The 16,200-nt window shown below is 25.6% G+C and overlaps 1 long non-coding RNA gene across 1 annotated transcript; it reads left to right on the top strand.

Annotated features, from left to right (window-relative positions):
• Nucleotides 1–3,433: 3,433 nt before the first annotated feature.
• On the top strand, nucleotides 3,434–9,496 carry LOC145840974 (uncharacterized). Its single transcript, XR_014370129.1, has 3 exons — nucleotides 3,434–3,560; nucleotides 7,087–7,199; nucleotides 8,888–9,496. It is a non-coding gene; the product is annotated as an uncharacterized LOC145840974 (long non-coding RNA).
• Nucleotides 9,497–16,200: the final 6,704 nt, after the last annotated feature.

Below are 16,200 nucleotides of genomic sequence, written 5' to 3'. Positions count from 1 at the left end.
CTTAAATTTATTTGTATACATTTGATAACATTAAATTATGATTTAACTATTTTCAAAAACCTAAATTTTAGTACTTTGTCACTGAAAATAATATATTATAAGTGTTTAAATTTAAAAAGTTTTTTTTTTGTTTTTGAAATATAAACCTGAAGTTTTTAAAAACTACAAAGTATTAAGTATAAGACAATTGTATCACACTTTTAAAAAAACTTAAAGATAGCTTTTTTATTGTTGTTTTTTAATCAGGTTACCCAAAAAGTGAGTCAACTTGGGAGCCCACTGCCCACATACCCAAAAAAATGATAAAAGATTTTGAGAAAAAAGCACTGATGAATGAAAAATTCCCAAAAGTAAAAAAGAGAAATGTTAAGACAGCAAAAACAAGAGGTAAAAAGTTGCTGAGAAACAAAAAATCATCAAAAGGAGATGATAAAATACATGCAGGTTCAAAAGCTACTAGTAATACATGTGAACAAGAAGCAACTAATGACATTGCAAAATTATCCCCCAAAGTTCCTTTTAAATCAAAACCTTGCCAAAAAGCACCTAAAATATCCCTAGAAAATGATGTTAAAGTGCCCAAAAAACCAAGAAAAAGTTTGAAAATTTCAGATAATACTCATAATAAAAAAAGTAAATCTGAAAATAAAAATTCTAACACACCTCAAGTTAAAGTTGAAAATCAAGATGAACAATCTAAGCTTAAAAAGAAAGATTTAGAAAGTCATAACTGGCCCATTAAATTTGATGAAAAAGTAGTGAAAAACATTAAAAAAACTACAAGTTTTCTAGATAAGGCAAACAGTAAAGCCCTTCAAAAGAATTTTGATAAAAACTTTGCTGAAAAGTTTGACAATAAAATCCTTCAAAAACCCTCAAATTGTAATGGAAAAATTGCTGAAAAGTTTGACAGTGAAGCCTTTCAAAGTTCATCAAATTTTAATGGCAAAACTTCAGAAAAGTTAAACAGTGAAACTCTCCAAAGTTCATCAAGTTTTAATGACAAATTTGCTAAAAAATTAAACAGTGAAGCCCTTCAAAAACCCTTAAATTTTGATGGCATAGCAGAAAAGCTACCTGAGAAATTTAACAACAAACCCTCAAGTTTGAATGGCAAGATTGCTGAAAAGATACTGGAAATGAAGGTGATGTACCGGGTGAAGTGGCAGAGCCTGGATGAGAGCGAGAGCTCTTGGGAGCTGGAGGAGAACGTCCCGGTGTCGCTGGTGAGAAGCTTCAAAAACAAGAGGATGCAATTGCAGCAGTTTGAAAAAGTTAAGGTCCCCGTCAAGCGCAAGTGTGATTCTTTTACGACAACGCCTGCTAAGATGGAGAAAATTTTGAGCAGGCAAGAAGACTTGTGTAAAAAAATACAAAATTCACCACTTCCCAAAAGCTTGCATGATCCAGTGTCTGTTGCAGGCCACAACAGCAAAAGTTTAAGTAAAGATTTGGCAGCCCTACCAAACAAATTTAATTTCAAAATTGGTGAAGTTTGTTTCTCTGACGTTTATAAACTGCAGGCTGCAAAACAAACAACCAGCAAGGAAAAAGCTGAAAGCTCAAAAAACAAAGTTACAACTGTCAACACCAAGATTGGAATAATCAGGTTTTCTTACAATCCACACTCTCAAGTAAAATCTATTATACCTAAAAAAGAGTTACTTCCAAGCAAGGGTGTAAAAGGCAATCTTGTGATAAACGGCAGTAGACCAATGGGCAAGACATTTGAACAAACTTCTGTTTGTAGCAAAGAAGAAACTTCCCTCAAAAATGAATTGACTGCCATAAAAAACAAGCCTCATGAAACATCTAATCCTGAAATATTAAACAGCTTACCAAGACCTGCTCCTACAAAAAGCAATGAGCAGGCTGAAACAGAAGTTAAAGCCAAGAGAAAATGCAAAAAAGACATAATAGCCTACAACCTAGCACATGAAATCCCTTTGCCAAACAGCAACACGAAAAACAAAAGAAGCCAGTTCAACATCACCAAGATTGGCTCATCTACCTTTGGTGGGGTTTTCCCCAAAGAGAAAGAAGATAATACAAGCATATCCGTAAACAAAATCAACCACTCCTTCAAGTACGCTTACCAGACTCCTCTGCCACAATTTGCTTACCGGACACTGAGTTCCCGCAAAGCACCAGAGCCGGCTCCTCAGCCAATCAAAAGGCTGAGGAGTTTGAAGGACTTCAGGGATATTAACTGCCAGGCAACGTACAGCAGTTTCAAGAAGAAAAAAGAGCTTGCGACTGTGAAATCAAACATAAAGTCTGCAAACAGCGCAGATGTGCTGACTGGTGGTAACTACAAACTGGGTATAGTCACTGCAAATAAAAGTTCTGTTAGTGCAAGCAACGCAAATGTTCATGGTAAGGTCAGTTCTAACAGACTGGGTATAGTCACTGCAAATAAGAGTAGCAACCTTGACCTGAACAATGTTGACTCAATTCTGAGCAGCGTCAAAAGCATTTTTGCCATTGACAAAATAGAGTAAAGACTTTAAACGTGTTTTGATAAGATTTCAATAACTTTGCACATATAAAACAATTGCTGAGTAGTGTATGTTTCTTTGCAGACTGATAAATTAGAATATATATGTTCAACAAACTTTGATGAAATTACTTTGCACTTGTAAATAATTGCTGAGTTTTGAGTGTTTTTTTGCAGACTGAGATTGCTAAAAATTTGTCTTCAAGTTTTATAATAATAAAAACCTGCTTAGAGATGTTATACCAGTTTTAGAACTACATGCCTCAAATGAAACTTTATTTTATAAATATATATGCGTTTGTAGATACTTACTTATGTGGTACAGATTCATAGTGATAAATTTATGCTAAAACTATTAACTTCATAAAGTTTTAAAGTTTCTCAATTTTTAATTTTTTTTATAAAAATTATTTTTCAATCCATTAGAGCTTGCATTGAAGTTTTAAAACAAAAGTTTTTTTTTTAATTTTCGTTTGTTTTGAAATGTTTCTTTTTTATATTAAATTATTTAGTTTTGTATTTTTAATATGTGTCAAATGCTAAATATTTGAGTCAATCATTATATATTTGTGCTATTTTGACTAAATTCAGGTTTGCCACTCTTTTAAGTCTAATATAAAGCTTTTTATACACAACCTAGCTAATCGTTACCAGAAAATTTCACCTACTTAATTAATCATTTTTAAAAATGTAAACAGTTAGTATATTAAAAATATTTAACCCTGTTTTTATCACTATAAGTGCATTGAATTTTAATACAAGCTACAATATATTTAAATTTGCTTTCAGTATTTTAAATTTTACTTTTACACTTAAGTTTGGCACCTTTATTTGTTAAAATAGTATTTTTTGTACATGTAGTCAAAACCTTCAGACATGTTAATACAATCATTACAATGCAGTGTACATTTTCTACTTATAGTTTTTGTGATGTGCAGCTTTAAATGAATAGTTAAATTCAATGTCCTTTTAACAAGTTAAAAGGAATGTTATGTGCAAGCCATCCAATGTTGGGAGACCCCGAAGTCTTGAAGAAAGAATAGTTCGTGAAATGAATGAAGAGGTAAATTTACATTTAGTTTGTGCATGTAAAATAGCTATATATAATAACAAATTATACAATACCCTTCTTTAATTTCACTGACATATGTTTCTGTGTAATAACCGGTTAACACACTTCAACTGAGCTCTGTAAAAAATAAATACTGTAAGGAAAGAATAGAAGCTAATGTAGGTATATACATCTGTCCATTGTAATAAAATTAATTGCTATAGATTTTTATAGCTTAATGGTTAATAATAGATAATGGACACATGTATATACCTACTTTAGCTTCTATTCTTTCCTTACTGTTTTTATTTATTTCATGAGCGCAGTTGTAATCCGTTTTCACACAGAAACATATGTCACTGAAATAAAAGAAGGATACTGTATAGTTTGTTATTATTATATATTCCAGTATCTTGTTTCACTAGGATCTATTGTTAACAAAAACTTAAATTTATATTTTAAATAGTTATATTTAAATATGCCTATTTATTTAATAAAGTTAAGTTAGTTTTTAGTTAAGTAAAATGTATTTTCACATTTTTTTTTAAATATACATATTTTTTGTCGAACATCTTCTTTAACTGTAATGCCAGTCTATTTTTGTTAGACTGTTAAGCTATACCAAATATATGGAAAACTTTGCTAGAGGTAAGTTTCAATTTTGATTTCTAGTGACTTCAAACTACACTACCCATAGTAAACTTTATCGTTGTTTTTTTATATCAAAACAATTTTACTGCTTCCTAGAATTGCTTATGTTTTTGTTTAATTTACTGAGCAAAGTTTTAAAATCAGGGTTATATTGTCCCATATAGGATGAATTTAGTAGGGAAGTTTGAAAAAATTCTGTAGATATAGATTTTTTACTACTCTTTTAACTATTTAATAACCCTGATGTAGGATTTAAACAAACATTTTTTTTGGTCAAGTAAAACTGAAAAAAAAGTTAAGTGCAGGGTTTTCCAAAGTGGGCAACACTGCCCCTCAAGGTCAATTGTGGCTTTAAGGGGTTGTAAAAAAGTAAACATTTATGATAAGGTAGTTAATTAGTGATTGGGGCAAACTGTTTTATAAACTTTTGCCAAGGAAACGGGATTGCTGAAATGAGTTTGGGAAATACCTGGTTTAAAGTATGTATCTTTGATGATCAATTTTTTAAATGTTTGTTATTTTTATATATTTTATTAATTGTTCAGATTTTTATATATATTAAAAAACGTTAGATACACTAATAGGTTTAAAGATTTAAAAATTGTATTTAGGGCAAAGAGGGGCCCAACATTTTTTAAAATTTTCATTGGCTCTTATGTGAAAGCTTACAGCAGTGCTTCTGAACCTTTTTCTAGTGGCTTTTTTCTGAACCCTTTTCCAAAGTTCAACTTTTCCGCTGCACCCCTAATTTTAATTTTACATAAAATTTAATTTTATTCTACATAAAACTTTAAATTTCAAAAGGCTTTGCGGAACCCCTGAGAGGCGTCGCGGAACCCTAGCCATTTCAGAAGCACTGGCTTACAGTATATACTATAAAATACTTTTGATAGAATAAAAAAAATAAATAACTGTTGAGATATAGGCAGTTTTGTAAAAAATCTAATACACTGGTTCAAAATCAACAATTTTCATGTTTAACAGAAGTTTTGAAAAATTCACTAATTTTTTTAAAACTTAGTTTTTTTGCTTTCTTTTCACACTTTTAGGAAATGCTCCTTGCGCTATAAGAAAAATCCTTTTGTTACAATTAGAAAAATACTTAATTACCAAAGATGAAAATTATCTGTTTCCTTAAAATTTTAAAAATTTTACCATAGGATTGTTAATAACTAAGTTAAAACTAAACTGAAACAGTTTGAAAAAGCTTGATTATAAATTGTAGGATTCAATAGACTTTTAATGACATGGTCTTTTTTGTCCTGCCGTAAGGAACCTATTGAGCTTTCTGCTTTTGTCCCCTCAAATCTCACAACTACATTGAATTTTACAAAATGGTAAAAAGAAACTGTTAGCTAAGTATGAAAATGAAAAAAATAAGATCAACACGTAAAAAAATGCCCATGCCCTTAACCATGTCAAATTTTAAAATAAATATTTTGTATAAAAAATAATAAAAGCTATGTCTATTTTTTTATTATCCTGTTTTTTTATGATTATAAAGATGCTTAAAAGTGAGTACTTTGAAAACATTTAATGTGTTTAAAATTTTAGAGTAGTTTTTGTTGGTCAAACATTTTGTTGTTTATTATAACATTTTTAAAAAGCTTGCTATGCTTTTCTTTGAAAAAATTCTTAATTTTTTACTTTTGTTACTGATGTAGTTTTTACTTTTATAGGTTGTGCTAACTATCTTTTATTAAGATTTCACATAAAGTAAATAATCCATTTCAAAAAGTGCTTAAATTTGTATTCTTACTTACACATGAAATTGTAAACAATGAGTTTTTTTTAAACAGGAAATTATAACTGCTCATTTACTATTTATTAGCTAACAAGTTTTACTTAGCTAATCTAGTTTTATTAAAGCATTTTTCAACGTTTTGAAATGTTAGCAAAATAAAAAAACTTTTTGGTAAAATTTTAGTCTGAGTAATTTTTAACTAATAAAATGTTCTCTTTTTTAAATTAATTATTTTAGCTTTATTTTTCATTAGTGTTTATTCTAAATAATCAAAGGTTATGTATTTACTGTTAGTGGTTATACCTTAACTTATATCTTATATAACTATGTTTTAGCAACAAAAGTATAATTTGATTTTAACTGTTTGCAAAAAATTTAGAATTACACTTTATTTGTCTTTTTAGCTTTTTATTTTACATTAGTATTTCATATTTCATTACTTTTTGCACAAGTTAAGATTTTTTATTAAGGCAGCAGAGGCTATACATGAGTCAAGACTTTATTGTATATTAAGGTCTTATAGAAAAACTGTACACTACTCTTAACAAAGTATAAAAATTTTTAGTCACAATGTTTCGATCATTAATTTTCCTTCAAGTTTTTATAAGTTGGCAAAGTTATTACTTGTCCTAGACTTTTCGAGTTGCAATCTATATATTTTCAGGAAATTTGCATTACATTATAAGGAAAAATTTATTTATTTTTATAAACACTCAGAAGGTGAAGGCCATTTGAGTCCAACATTTTCCTTTTACAAAAATTGATATTGGCTTTTATTTAAAAGTTTTTAAGTATTTATTTTAAATTACTCTAATAAATAACAAAAACATTCAATTTTGTAAAAAGTTTCTGATGCAAATATAATCATATATTTTTTATGACCAATTTACTTCAAGATCAAAGTTTTACTAAAAGTTTATCTTCTTATCATTTTAAAACTAATTTACTTCAAAAAATAAGAAAACATTCTTAAAGCATTATAAACAACTTGTAGGAAGCTTATTTTTGAAACATAATCTACCTATTGTCTTTATAGTTAGTGTGTACTAAAACAGAAAATAAAGTTTAAGTTTTTATTATAAAATTTATAAAGAATAAAATTTTATAAACAATAATTTCAACTGAGAATAAATTTACTTACAGGCATTGATGAACAGCGGTTCAAGGATACCTTCAAAGTTTACCTTGAAAAAACAGAAGTGCAATTTAAAAAAATGATAAACAGAAGAAAACAACAAGAACCAAACTTAAAACAGGTAAAGACGTGTTTTTATTTTTTACTGTAGTTAAAATGAAGCTTAATTACATCAATTAGTTCACTTTTTTATCCATTTTTAAACATTAGACTGAAATAATCTGTTGGTATAGCGCTAGATTTGTTTTGAAATTTATCTGAATAGTAGTGTCAAGGTTTTTTATATTGTTAATATTGTGTTTATATAAAAGTTCTTCTAATGCGTACAATACTTTTATAGAGTTTAAAACTCTGGATAGAAATCATATACCGTTGAAGGGCTGAATTTAATTGAAACTTATCTAAAACAAGTGAAGATTTTGTGTATCATGATCTTTTTAGTATATTAGCACCATGCATAATTTATTGTTTAGTTTTTATTTAGCCAACTATAAAGCTCATCTAATTTCAAATTCAGCTTTTGTATTTTCTTAATTAGTATTATAAGAACTATATGTTTATTGTTTTTATCACTGATTCTTGTACATTATTATCTCACTACAATTTTTTAACATTTTTGGTGCTAAAACTGATATTAAACTTTTTCAAAAACTTACTTTCGTGAAAAAGAAGTGTTCCCGTAGGTTTAAAGTGAATAGTTTATTTATTTTATTATAAATTTATCAACGTTTTAAGCGTTACCAAAAGTATTTTGTTTTTTTTTATCATCTAAAAATAAACTTCACTGGAATTTTTAAGTATTTGCAAAAAGAACGCATCAGCTCATTCAGCATTGTGAATAAAACACTTTTCAAAAAAAAAATTGCACTAACTATTTTTTATTTTCAGTACAACGTAATTTTCAATAATGTGCATTAATAAAAGTACTGCAAATGAAGTTGTTTGTTAATTTAAAACTAAATGTTTAATTTCTAATTGTTTTTATGGCATCATTGTATACTTTAATTTCTAATAAAATGTGTAAAAGTTTAACTATAATCAGTAAGATATTTTCAAGGTGTTTTTTAATATTTGAACTTTTTTATTTGGTTATTTGATTCAAAGAATTACTAGCCATTGTTTTGTGTCATCAAAATATTTTTTGTAATTTAAATATTTTATTTTATCTTTTATAAGGAAATTGCACAAGATACTGTAAATAAGATTCGCGCAATCTTTATTTTTTTATAATCGTAATATTTCTAAGCCAAATATTACAAACTTTTTATACACAGCATTTATTTTTACTAACATGATGTTTATAGTTTTTTAATTAAAATAAATAATTTTAGTTAAATTTATATTGTTTTCTAAAAAATCTGCACACGTGACTTTATCTGCAATTACTTTTAAAACTATAAAAATTACATCAGAACTATTTATATTTTAGCTTTTAATTCTTGCTTAAGATGTTAGGTTGTGAATATTTATAGGTTGTACTCAATAAAATCTAAGAAGGACTTTGTTATTTTCTCCGTTTCACTTATGTTTGGGTAAAGTTTTGTAAGTTATTTAGAAAAATACTACGACCAATTGATTTAATTTTTTATGATAAAAACTTGTTAATTTTAAATAACAAATTTTTTTCAACCTTGATATATTTCTACAAACTGACTAGCGTTTATCTCTCTTGCTATGTAACAATAGCTTTCATACACAAAAAGTAAAAACTTTAGTATAAAATCACAAAAGTATACATTTAAGTGACTCAAACCTAACAAGTGTTAAGATTGTAAAATAAATACTCAACTAAAGTTTTACAATTTACAGGTGTCTAAAGCAGCGCGTTGATTGAATAGCAGAACTTGTCGAAAGGTTGAATTCAAATTTGAATCATACCACAATTATGTTGTTATGAAAAAAATAGTAGTTGTATCATATGGTATATCAAAGCTGCCTGTTATTAGATCATTCTTACCTGCTATTTGTTCTGTTTAACTTTTTATTCAGCTTCTTGAGTTGTTTAAAAGTTGGAAGATTTTTCGCGGTGATTTTTTTTTTTAATTCCTTGTTAAACGTAAAAAACCTTTTATTGTTTGAATTTACTACAAAAAATAAAATCTCAAAAAAGGTATGATGCAAAGTGTTTTTTTTTTTATTAATAAGAACAACAAAATTTTTGATTGCTAAGTTGAAATTTAAGACTTGTACTGTTCTGTGAAACAAAATTAGAGTTAGTTGTAATAAATATTTTTATTTTATGTGCATAAATTTTGAGTTTAAAATTTGCTTGAATTGGTATTAAAGAGTTTAAAAGAAAGTTTTCAAATTTAAAAATAAATCTTGTATTTATATTACGAAATGTGTATACGTATTTCAGAATAAATTTAAAGTTATTTTTCTTTAAACTCAAGTTGACAGTATTTCAAATTGAAATTAAGCTGGTTTACTTTCTTGATATTATTGATCTATTTTTCTTTCGCTCTTCTTTGTATTTTGTTATTCATGTAAATTTTTGTTAGCTTATAAATGTTTTCTACTAGTATTGCTTAAGTTTTTAACAAGTAAAACAAGTTTCAGTAAATTATAACAATTTGTTAAGTAATTATTTTTTTGGTGTTTAATGTAACTAAATCAAACTATTTTAGTATTTAGAAAATTTAAACTAAACTATTTTTCTAATTTAAAGTTACTTCAAAGCAAAAATTTGTGTTCTAACCATTACAAATATTTATTGATTAAGTACGTGTTGAAAATAAACAAAAACTTAAATCAATAATTAGATTGAGTTTTTAATATTTTTTACTCATATTTTAGTGTTTTAACAAATTCATATACATTATCTTAAACTATTTGACAGCGTGTCTATATATATTTAAGCTTGTATGCCAAGGTTTATTTAACAATTTTTTTTTTACACATTTTAAATAACAGTCTTTTTTTTTAATTATGCAGTATTTTTAGAACTGAATATTTTGTTATTGAGTTCCTTGTAATAATTTTTATTTAATGTTTTAAGACCAGACGCAATTATTTAGTAAAGTCGAATACATTGATATATATAACAACATATTTAGTCAAACTGATTTTTTTTACTCCTTGACTTTAAAATAAACCAAAACTAAATGTTTTGTATTGTTTAAAGTTCGTGTTAGTTTTTATGCTTCCCTATTTTGATTTTGAAAGGTTTTTAGCTTGTAGGCCAAGGTTTATTTAACAAAATGTTAGTTTTTTTTATATTTGAAATCTAAACTAACGAGAACTTTAAAAATTTAGAACAAAACATTTATTCATATAAAATTGTAATAAACTTTTAACTATAAACAACGCTTTTAATAATGTGCTACACATTGAACTAAAATATTAAAAGTTTTAAATACGATACATGAAACTTCACACAAATTTTAATATATAGACAGTATGAATATATGATATTGATCATCAAGTTTTTTTTTATATAAGTAATTACTTGAAACAATGGCTGCAGACTTGAAAATTTTAAATGAAATAAGGTTTTTAATAGAAACGTATCAACTTAACGAACTACTTAATTCAAATAACAGTTTTTTTAGTTATACAGCTTGTTGTAAAAAATAATTAGTTATCTGTTGAATTCCCTATAAAAAATTATAATTTTTCTAAATTGCCTAAAACGTATTAGCAATAATTAAATAAAGTTGAACACATTGATATATACATGATAAACTATTTTGTCAAACCTAAATAAACTGAATATTTTTTACTCCCGAGCTTTAACACCAAAACTAATTTTATTGTTATATTTAAAGTTCCAACTGATAGCTGTTTCCTTATTTTAATAGTGAGTTATACATTGGACATGTACATGATGAAATATGTCTAATGAGACTTTTGTAATCTTTTCAGTGACTCCTTTGTAGACCTAACATTTTATGTTTACTATCTAACATTCTCGGTAAAACATTAAACTCTGCTTATGATAAAAGACAATGGTGTATTTATTGACTTCGTAATATATTGCTTTGATTATCTTGGTAATGAGTTAATGTTAGAATTTTAGAGAAAAATTTTATTTTTTTTAGAACACCACCTTAGGTAAATTGAACTAGCTTGCAAAATTGTTTGTTAACTTAACTTCAAAATTTTTGAACTAAATACGCTAGAAACACTTTTTTATTATTAAGTGATTTTTCTAACATAAGCTGTATTGTATAACTTTTTCGAATAAAGTAGTATACAACAACTAATCTAAAAAGTAAGTATATCTTATAAACCTTAGTTCAGTGTTGCTTAACTAGAACAAAATTAAAATACTTTAATTTAAAAGTTGCTTATAAACACCTTGGTTGTTAACCTACAGTTTTAATATGTTAATCTGATTTCTTCTGGTTTTTAATCTAAACATTTGCTTTTAAAATATTTAAGAACAAAGTGAAAACAGAGCGGACTATTTACTAATGTCAAAATGTTGTTTACCTCAAAACTTCAATAATAAATTTGTTCTGCTTTTAACGAAGGCAGTTATAAATTTGATATGTTTTATATTTTAATTTCCGTTAAGTCCGTTAAATACTGAAATAAAACAAACATTGTAATTATGTAGACAAAGAAATTTGTTAAAAGTAGATATAAATATTATTGCTACTTCAAATATAACTAAGCTTTTAGATAACTTATATTGTATCAGTACTAGAACTTTGAAAAATCTTATTGGTGGAGACTTGAAATAACGTGTTTAAGAAAATGGTACTCATTCAAATTAATAACAGTGCAGTATCTTTTAAGTAATTTCAAACTATTGAAAAGCAAATTTTTTAAAAAAAGCTTATATTTTACTGAAAATGAACAGGAAAAATTGTGCTTTAAAAATTTTGGAGAAAGTCAAATTATTTGCAATGAAAAAATGGTAACCCTAAATTTTTTTTTATTCGAATACAAAAAATAAAAGTTATGTTTGTTATTTTCTTTTTTTATTCAATCATTTAGTTTTGATTTATTTGGACTAAACCTGAGAAATGTAAAAAAGTATTTTTCTATATTATTCTTATATAAGTAAATTTAAGTAACAGCTAAAGTATATTGATAATAACAATATGTTTAGATTATGTTAAGTTTTTAAGAAATAAGTAGCTATAACAAATATAAGATTTTAATAATTAAGTTTAGTTTAAATTAAGTAGAAGACTGTTTTTGTAGTAGAAAACTTACTTTGTGCTTCTTTTAAAACGTTTATTGTAAAAATGTTTATTTAACAGAGTTTAGTATTTAACAAAAAAAGTTATAAATTTAAACATTTTTTGACAAAGTTGTTCTAATTTTGTTTTAAAGTTTTGTTTCTACTGTAAATTCAACTTTTGACCAAAATAGTTTTCATTGCATCTATTTTTGTAAAAACCAACAAGTTTTTTTTTTACATTACAGTATTTAAACTTAACAATAATTTAAGCAATTAGTTGTTTTACTGTTCATTCAAGACAAGCTAGTCTAAAGATTTTATTTTGTGCTCAGAATTTTACTCATAACCTTCTTGTAAGATGCTTTCTTCACAATACGAAAATAACTTTACTTATAGCTACAAAACAGCTGGGTTGCTAGAATTCTTATGTTATTATGATAAACGTTTGTTTGTTTAAGTAGGTGCATATCTCAGCTAGATCAAATGTTGTAACTACACAGAATTAATTTTAAACTTTATCTAAGCAAACCACTATTAAATAACAAAACTGTTGGTACTATTTCCTTTTAGTCTGAAATTGTTTTCTTACTGGTAATGTTAAAAGGTTTGCTGTGTTTTATGTGCGCTGACATCACTGTTCATAAAACCTTGTAAATTAAAAACTTATAATTGTAACTTCAGTAAAGTTTTATATCAATAATATTTTTACGTAAGCCTATTTATCATAGTTTAATTAGAAAATTTTGATTAAATTAACTAAGAAAAAAACTTTAAGCATAGCCAAAATCATTTAGACTTTAAATATTATAAGATACACTATCATTTTCAAGTTTGATAATACAAACAAAACTCTATAAAAGTCTTTATTGTGTTATGTATTTGAGTTTTATTTTTATAGTTTCTAATACATATATTTCGTTTTAGTTCAATAATTTGATTTATCTAAATCTTTGTTCATATAAAGTTCCCAACTTATCTCGAGTATTTCATACTTTAAATTCACAATTTTATTAATTTTGTTTCTAATAAAATTTAAATTACAATTAGTGTAAAAGGGTAGTTTAGTAAAAATAATAATATAATGTCTTTTTGTTTAAAACTTATAATTACCATGATGACTAGAAGAACTAGATCGCAAAACTAAAAACTTAAACTTTCTTCAAAACTTTAACAATAGACACACGACACAATAATACAATTTTTTCTACCAAAAATTTCGCTAATTTAAAATTAAAATAAAATATTTGCTTGACTATCCCTTATTAAATTACATGTTTTAACTGTATACAGTTTGTTTCTGTTACTGTTGAGATTTAAAAGAAGTTAATATTAAAATTTGCTGAAAATATTTTTATAGTAGTAAAGTATCATGTGACAACTTATTTAAACATTATTAGGTTTAAGTTTTCTCTTTTGACTAGAGTGAAATTAAAGAAAATATAGTCAGTTTTAGCAAATTTAATAGAATAAATTGTGACACAAATAATTGTAAATGTATATTTTATTTTAGACATATTAAATTAGTTGTATCTTTAAAACTTCAAATATTATTTGTCCTAAATACCTATACATAGGACTCCTAAGTATAATGAACGAAAGTTAAGTAAAAATAGTTTGAAAATGAGGATTGTGTTTAAAACTACTTGTTTATTCTAGAAAACCAAAATAATTATTTTTTTTTATGTTTAAAATAATTACTTTCTTACTTTAAGGATTCGTTAAAGCTTCTTTTTAAAAACTAGGCAACCTAGATATTAATAATTTAAAGTTTTAACAACGAAAAGTTTTTGAATTTTAAAATGTTTAATTTAGATTGATAAGCTTATTTTTAAAAAATAATTGTATATTGTCTTATTTCGTGTACAACATTTTAGTTTAATAAAATAAACAAATGAAGGAATGAAGTTCTTTTTTTCTTCAGCATACGAAAAATTTGAAATACAAACGAAAATTACATAAAGCAGTTAAGTTTCAAAATAGCTACTAATATCTTTTGTATTTTGATATAAAGTTTCAGATAAAAACCCACTTTTTTAATTACATTAGCAAACACACAGCTTAAAAAAAACATCGGCAAAAGTTTAACAGAGCCTAAGCTTGAACTTCGTTTGCATACTCAAGTGAATACAACGGTTTAATTTCTTCACATCATTTTGTTAATTAAACCACAAGCTTCTAGTATATTGAGATTCGGGTTTCGTTCTTATTGAAACCTTGGTCCCAATCTACTGAAAACTTTTGGTCTAATTATAGCAAAAGTGTAGTTAAGCCTTAAGCCTTTATGTTATCTTGAAACAAAGTTTTTAAATCAAAATTAGATAAAAGAAACACGTTTTTTAACTTACATGTATTTTAACGAAAAATATTAAAATATTTAAAATTATTTCTTTTAAACGTCAGTATGTAAACTAAGTACTATAAAGTTTTACCAATAAATAAGTCTATTTGTAGAGGAGGTATTTGAAAAGTAGTAAGTTGAAAAAATAATTATTAGTGAAATACATTTGCTCCCTAAGCAATGTTGCTTAATTTTTCTATACTTTCGTAATTTTTATAAGCGAGTTTTAACTTTAAATACTAAATAACTGATACTTACTAACAAAATACATACAATGTTCTTTATTTGTTAAATTTTTGTATCTTGTTCAAATTAGTGGTTTGATAAAATTTAAAGTTCAAAAGAACATAAATAAACTTTTCAATTAAAATTAAAACTTAGTTGTGAATTAAACTTTTGTAACTAAACAGTAAAACGTTTTCTTTTTTTGTATATCAAATCTAAACAAGTAATAAAATTTATAAATGACTGTACCATACCAATCTTAGTAGTTTTATTGAGTGTTGAATGCCGAATACAAGTAGAAATAGCTTGGTTTGTAGTAAATCACAAGTATTTACAGCTGTTAATGATGCTAAAGTAAATATGAAAAAGCAAACACAACTTTTTCAACAAAGTTTTAAATATAATTTTTCAATTAAGAAAACCTTAAAAATTGGTTGAAAGAATCTTTTCTACTTAATTTTTAAATGTTTTTAACACTATCATTTCAGTAATGTATAAAAAGAAATGATTAAGCTTCAGTACTTTTAATTTGAATGTTTATTGTACTACAATAAATCTCAATACATTTTGTCCAAGGACTTGGTTTACAAAAAACTTTTCAATTATCAGGTCATACAACATAGATACAGTTTAATATGTTGTCCAAACAAGAGTGCTTCTCAAAAATTTTCTAAAAAGTTGTGACATTAAAACCAAGCACAAATACAACAAAAAACATTAGAATCTACTTTATGATATAAAAGTAACTATGAAATATCACATATTTAATAATATAACAAGTGTGTTTATCAAGTGTTGACATTTAAAAACTTGATTTTTTATTATTATGTAACCTGTTAACACCATAGAGACTGTACTACATTTTTTGATGTCCTGGTGAAGACATTAAACTGTACCCAAGTGGTGTACCAAAGTATAATCTAAATATTTTTTGTGCCCCAGGTCCTAAGATCAATAATTATAAGGGATTTTTGTTGTTTGATAAACTTCTAAATCATACTTTACCAAAAGTGAAGTATTCTTTAAAATTAAAACCTATGATCTTTGAGTTAGTTTTTGTAGGTTATAAAATTTCTGATTTATAAAAACTTAGGTTAATATTTTCTAATATAAGAACTACAATTTACTCAGAAATTTGTAATTTTGCTAAAAATGTATCTCTTTTTTTTAGCAAGAGAGCTCAAACTTTCAGAAAATGTTCATCAAAATTTTTATAAAAACCTGTCTATAAGATTTTTTCTAATTGAAAGATTAAACCATTATGAGTTTAAAACACTAAGCTGATTAAAAATATTTCTTTTGATAGATTTTTATAAATTTTATAAAGATGACACTGTAAAACTTTCAAACTAGTTGCTCAAAAATTGTAGGAGAAAATAGATCTTTAGTAAAGAGTTTTTTTAGTTTGCACCTTCCATAAAGAAA

Source organism: Thalia democratica, chromosome 7 (genome assembly GCF_965202585.1).
Source record: "Thalia democratica chromosome 7, ktThaDemo2.hap1.1, whole genome shotgun sequence".
In the NCBI taxonomy this organism is placed as follows: Eukaryota; Metazoa; Chordata; class Thaliacea; order Salpida; family Salpidae; genus Thalia; species Thalia democratica.
The sequence above is the reverse complement of the archived record's forward strand: the minus strand, read 5'-3'. Positions and strand labels throughout refer to the sequence as shown.